Source organism: Acipenser ruthenus, chromosome 36 (assembly GCF_902713425.1).
Source record: "Acipenser ruthenus chromosome 36, fAciRut3.2 maternal haplotype, whole genome shotgun sequence".
NCBI classification, from domain to species: Eukaryota; Metazoa; Chordata; class Actinopteri; order Acipenseriformes; family Acipenseridae; genus Acipenser; species Acipenser ruthenus.
The window spans coordinates 9,834,456-9,841,641 of NC_081224.1; positions in this window are offsets into that span (position 1 = coordinate 9,834,456).

Sequence of the window (7,186 nt, forward strand, 5' to 3'; positions counted from 1 at the left end):
TTCCTGCTCTGCTGGCTCTACAGAAAAGCTCTCTCACCCAGGGGAGATCCCCAGGCTTTATTTGCTGGGCAGAGAAAACTTAAAGGTAGAAAAAGGTCAAACTATATCAACCTGACAAAACAAAGACACGATCCAGAACAAGCCACGTTTTCAGAGTGTAGTGCAATACAGAACAGTATAACGGATATGATTGAAGATAAGGCCCACGGTCAAGAATGATTTTATCCACAGAGCCGAATGTCATCACTCAAAACATTCAATTATATCGCTGAACTTTTTTTTTGTTCATCCTTTAACTTATCAGAAAAGAAAAAAAAGTTTCTTGAAAAAACACTGTTAATTAGGTATATAGAGATATATTTTTTTCTAATTATGAGGTATTAGTTCATGCTTGAACGATGACTGCTCTTATCCTTTTGGTCCTTTTTAGTGACCTTTCTGAACAAACAAGACTGGAAAATGCAGCTATAATTGCCCAATTACACAAGTGATGGAAAGGGCAAATGCTTAACAAGAACCCAAGAGAGATGGCTGCAGAGGGCAAGCTGCAAATCATACCCTTTAGTTGTACCTATAAATTGTAGGCAATATGCAAGTCTGCCTCTTGTCCAGCACTGCCTTCCAGTGGGGGCTGTATTGCAGAAGACTGCAGTCTGTGCCATTTCTCTCAAGACAAGCAGGGCAGAGAATTAAAAAAAAAAAAAAAAAAGAAAGAAAGAAAGAATAATCGACCTGTTTGCTTTCAGCCTGTTTTTTGGTCAGTATCGGTTTCTGCAATTCAAAAGAGCGACAGATGTTCAGCACAAGACCCCAGTTACTTTGAACTCGGATCGTGTTGCAGGCTGGTGCGGCGATAACCTTACAGGTTTGTAGCGAGCGAGGCTGGAACTCCTTATAAGAGTTTATTATAGTATTTTTGCAGTTTTATCATGCTTTTCCTATGGTTTTCTATGCATTTACTATAGCGTACCCTGGATTGCCATGTTTATTAATATGCCTTACCATGCCTTGCTATTCTTTACAGTGCTTACCTATGCTTTCACTGTGCTTTATTACACTTTGCTAGGCTTTTTCTATGGGACACTTTTATAATGGTCAGTGTGTTTCGTGTGCAGCATCTTTTAATTCACATTTGTTTTACACCCAAGGGAGACCTGCTATCAAAGTTTGAGAAGCCCTGCTTTAGAGAACTCTCGGATCCTGTACAGATCAGAAGAGGGCTGTGGATTAACCGATTTCAGCTTGTAACCAGTTTATACCTAAATGTAACAAGCAAACAGGAACCCTTAACAGGTAGGCATTCCATTCCATGTGTTTTTCTAATTGTGTTTCTAGTCCTTGTGTATTTAGTGCTAATTTGAGGCAAGGGACAGTGGTTATGGCTACCGTGTCACCCACAGCTATGGACAAGAGTTTTGCATCCCTCTATAGAATTAACTAATTTTGCTTAATAAAGTCAAATGAAATAAATGACATTTCAAAATCTAACATAGTCGTTGATAGATGAAATGGGAGCTGTATCAGTCCAGACATGAACAAAGAGAAGGAGATGCGATCCCTTTTATTGGACTAACTGAACAATAATCAAATCACAAGCTTGAAAAAACATCAATCTCTCTTTCCTACTTTCACCTGAAGAGACCTTTGAGGTTTTGAAAGCTTGGGATTTAATTATTGTTTAGTTAGTAGAATAAAAGGGATCGCATCTCCTTCTCTTTGTCTAAAATCTAACATGAAATACTGGACTACTGTTACGGCTTCCGGTAGACATTTTTTGCGATATTATTTGGTAGTTTATTTGATTACACGATGTTAAATAAAAGATCTAAAACATGTTCATATTATTATTATTATTATTATTATTATTATTATTATTATTATTATTATTATTATTATTAAATTGCATCAATCCTAAAGTTCTAGGTGATGTCAAATGTTTGGCCACAGCTACAGCTCAGACTCTGCCTCCTTGTAGTCTATTGAGCAAAGGACTTCAGACTCTTTAGCTCATGCAATACAGCTGCATCCCAGTACAGCCTGACTTACAGCTCTATGAAAGTAAAATGAAGTCTCGACTCTCCGATTAAGCTCATGTTTTTTTAAAGACAGGTCAAGCATATCACAGAGCTATTCCTTTATCACAGCTACCTTCTTTGTAGAGAAGCACTATAATTAATTTTTATGGGTGTTTGGAGTAAAAAATATTTTCTACCAATACACTTTAAAACATCTCTACAGACTGTCTTAAATTACAAACAACTATCTCTTAATACTGTGACTGAACAGTGTGTGTGCATGTGAGAGAAAACAGAGAGAGAGATGCATAGAGTTGGGTCGCATTTCAGAATGTTTTTTTTTTTTAATTTAAATGACACTAACAAGTGATTTTCTTTAAAGCACGTTTCATTTTTTTTATTTCAGTCATTTCTTTACACTGAAGATTTCCTCTGGCAGTAGAATGCAGCTGCTCAGCAGATCGGTTGGAGTGAACAATGCAAGTGAAAACTGCACAGTGGAGAACATTGTGCAGCTGCCAACCACTACTGAAAAAGACTGCCCCTTGCTCTTCTATTTATTTCCACAAGCTATGCCCATAATTTACTTCATCCTTTGCTGTTTTGGCCTGCTAGCCAATATCTTTGAAGTAACCGTTTTTCTGAAAAACATAACATCCTGGAAATCTTCTGGTGTTGTGATAATCAATTTAGTCCTAGCAGACATGATAACCTTATTTTCTTTTGTACCATACGCGGTGTATTTGAATTTGAACTACAGCTGGACCATGGGCAAGCTGATGTGTCAGATTACATTATTCAGCATGGTGCTTGGAACCACAGCAAACACAACATTTATTTGTGCAATAAGTTTAGAACGCTTTTTTGCAATTGTGTTTCCAATTAGGTTTTGCCATCTTTGCACGGTAAAGAATGCATGTATCTTCTCTGTGTTTCTCTGGATCATAGCATCAGTCACACCTCTCGCTGTCTTATCAAATGTCCAGTACAAAACGCACAGAGGAAAAGACTATTACTGTGGTATGTTGTATAACTTAGAGTCCGGCTTATCTTTATTTATCTTCTCCAGTTTAGTTTTTAATTTATTTAATGTACTTGTTCCTCTGATTATCATTGTTGTGTCTTATATCCAGATATGTAAAACTCTACAGCAGTTCTATAAGAGAAAGCGAGCAGCAGGGAACAAAGAGAAAACAATGAAACTCATATCATCTGTGATTGCTGTTTATCTAATCTGCTGGTTCCCTGCACAGGTGATGAATACACTGACTTCTAGCATTTATCAGATGTTTAGAACTTGCAAAAACGTGTGTATTCTTACACAAGTAACCAATAGCTGCAATGAATTAGTGAATTTCCTTTCTATCCTGAATGCTTGCATAGATCCTGTGATGTATCGACTTAATCATGGCTTCCCGTGCTGTTTGAAGCTGAAAAACAGAGCTGTCAGTTGTGGCTGCTGTCCACGTGCTTCCAATCACCAGCAGCCACCTCCACTGAACTGATCGCTTTTCACTAAAAATCTTGAACTACGAGGGACTGCGTAGTAACTAGACGCTCGGACTCTGCCCGTTCAGCCACGCTGCTCTTTCACTATGCAACTCTAGTGAACGCTGCCACTGCTGCCTGGTTAAGATCTGCCTCTTTTCTCTTGCTTTCAGTACTGAGTTGGCTCCGATGTCATTTGTAAATATTGATTAAAATGCCTCTGCTTCAGCATAAAGAACTTTACATGAGTGTGATACCTTATTGGTGCCTGTGTTTCTCTTCCCACTTGTCTTGTCTGCAAATGAGTGCACACAATACCAATGGCTATGTTAGTAAGATTTCCATTTATAAAGTTACACACATCTAGCTTAAACATTTATTATTGGACACAAATTTGGCACCTAGTTATAAACAGAACTCAGATAATGATCAGTTACCTGATTCTATGGGAGACAGCTTGTTAACTTCATAACAGCAGCATATTTCCCTGGAAGGAGATATTTTAAGCATTTTGTACATTTCTTTTTTTGTATGCAAACCTTGAAAATCTGAATGTTCACTAGACTTCTCCCTCAACGTGAGTCTCTGTGTACAGCCAGCCTGCGCTGACCAATCCCCCAACCTCTCCAAATCAATAGTGTTACACTTTATAACATAACTGTGAAGCACTTTTCAAAATACAAGAAACAATCTCTTTCTCTGATATTTTAAGATCAACTTTTAAACATAACTCTTGCACTTGATAGGCAAAGTCTCTAAAACTTTCACGTGTCTGTTGAACGCGGTCTCTCAATCTATCTGACAATTCCTCTTTGTAATTCACAGACCAAAAAGCTTCGAAAAGCATATCTTTAAAATGAGCCCATTCACACCCTGCTCTACCCCTTGATTAGCACCTTGCTTCACTTAACTGTTTAATCCTTACAAACTTTCCATCCCATTTACTTTCATACTATAGAAAATCCAACTCCAAAAATCCTTGTGCATTAGTTCTCCCCCCCCTCCCCCCCCATTCTTTCAATTGGGATTTAAACACTTTCAATTCACTAATTGAAGCATTTATCATCTCCACCGGCTTACTAGGATTCGTTTGTTCATTTGTTTCTAATGCAACAATTTGTTCAAATATATCAGACAAGTCAATGAAATGAGAACCTTTTCCAAACTGAGCGATTTCACACTTAAATTCCACAAACACAGGTGTCTCCATTATAGCTGTATCAAGTTCTGCATATTCTTCTTGAAGCATTAATGCCTGTAGATCAGTGGTTCCGAACCCTGGTCCTCAGGACCTCCTGTGTCTGCTGGTTTTTATTGTAACTGAGCTCTTAATTACCGTATTACTTCGAATTTAAGACACCCTCGAATTTCCCACCCTCAATTTGAGGAAAAAATAAAGCATTAAATAAATCTGCATTTACAAAAATACAACCTCAGTTTCGCATATGGAGGCAGTTTGTGGTCGTCTGCTGTCACACAGAGCATTACAGTTATGTGCTGCTCCTCATTTCCAGTCTGCTGTCACACAGAGCATTACAGTTATGTGCTGCTTCTCATTTCCAGTCATCATTACTCACACCTGTTTTTCTCTCAATTTGTGAACTGTGGTATTGCTTGGCATGTTGAAAAATACGGGGGTCTGATCAGCATTTCCGATCTGTCCAAGCTGGTGCTGTTTGTTAGAAATGCTGAAATTGTAAAAGCTTCTCTTTGAATTCCTCAGGAAGCTAATGACGCTTCTTAGACAATGTCTTCCTGTATGTCATGGATGATGAGATTGGGCAGAAATGTTTTGGTTCGTCTTTTCTCGGCAGTCAGTCACGTTGCTGTTTGTGTACTCTGCAACCGTTTAAGAGCCTAATTAAGCAATGTATCAGTTCAATTCAGGGTCTAGTTAAGTAATTGAGAGCTCAGCTGGAATGAAAACCAGCAGACACAGGGGGTCCACCAGGACGAGAAAGGCCACTTCTATCACTCTCCATTATAGGGATCTCTGTTAATTAAAATCCGGTTTCCCTCACAAGGACGAAATGAAGTTGCCATATTAATTGCTTTGTTTTATTTTAATTGAACGACCTGAGGTCCCAATTCTGTCACTCCTCCCGTAGTACCAGCTACAAAAAAAAAATGATTTGATAAAACCCAGACTGCGAGTGGCTAGCCGTTAGTCAAACAGCAGTCAGCACCAAACAGCCAGAATAAATCACGTCCTAAATGTTGTGTATTGGAAATAAAACAAAGGGCTTGTAACCAGGAGGTCCCTGGTTCAAATCCCACCTCAGCCACTGACTCATTGTGTGACCCTGAGCAAGTCACTTAACCTCCTTGTGCTCCGTCTTTCGGGTGAGACGTAGTTGTAAGTGACTCTGCAGCTGATGCATAGTTCACACACCCTAGTCTCTGTAAGTCGCCTTGGATAAAGGCGTCTGCTAAATAAACAAATAATAATTCAAGTTCATAAATGAAAGCCCCAGTTCACTCACGCTTCCCTTTTCCACCAGGCAATCTCCCATCGATATCCAAGACCTCTTCAGGAACCAAATCCATTCAGAATCTTGGTTTGCAGGGAAAAAGCAGAGCCAAACTCCAAGGCATGACTGTCTTGAAACTGGGAGTGTCACATGACCTTGTTAAGGAACCCTGAAAACAATCAACTTAATTGTAATGACAAAGCATGAAATTACCCAATCTGTTACAATTTATGTAATGTATAAACCATGCAAAATTCTACATTAAAACACTGCAGCTTATAAACACTGTACTAATAAAGTTGTAGTTCTATAAAGGAAATGATCCAATTCTTTCAAAATAAAACAGCTAGATTTGAACCCAGTCTTCCAAGGAGAACAGCACAGAATGCTAGAGAATTAGCCCACTGCACCATCTCACTTCTTTGGAAAGGCTTGGTTTTTGAAGACCATGTACCGTTTGTTTAGTTCCGATGGGTCATGTAACACCCCACCCCGAAATACAACAGAAAAGGTACAAAACAAGTCATGGGTACAGCAAGAAGTAGCAAATAGAGATACAGGAGACAGCAGCACATTGCCCAGCAAAGTTAACATCACATGCAGCGACTAAACAAATACCAAAATCATATCATAGAGTAAGCACTCAACAAAAACATTTGTTTTGGTTTTACCTTGACTCAGAAGTTCTGCATCATCGCCACAGGGTGGCAGCATTGGATAACAAATACAGAGGTCATGAATTCCTGAGTTTAAAAATGATTTCACCAAATGAAAGTAATGGCTCTAGCAATTGCACATTGCTATAATTGTGTATTCTGATCTATCTATAGAAATACTATTTTACTATGACAGTGAAATTTAATTATTTCTCTGAATGACTTTCACAGCATCAAACTGAAAACTACCCATTGTAAACTCTGTCAAGTCGGGTCTTAAAGGATCCAAGCGATTCAGCATCAACAACATGACTAGGTAACCCATTCCATCCCCTCACCACTCTCTGTGTGAAGAAGAGTCTCCTTCAGCAACATGACTAGGTAACCCATTCCATCACCTCACCACTCTCTGTGTGAAGAAGAGTCTCCTTCAGCAACATGACTAGGTAACCCATTCCATCCCCTCCCCACTCTGTGTGAAGAAGAGTCTCCTTCAGCAACATGACTAGGTAACCCATTCCATCTCCTCACCACTTTTTAATAAACAAAAAGCAAC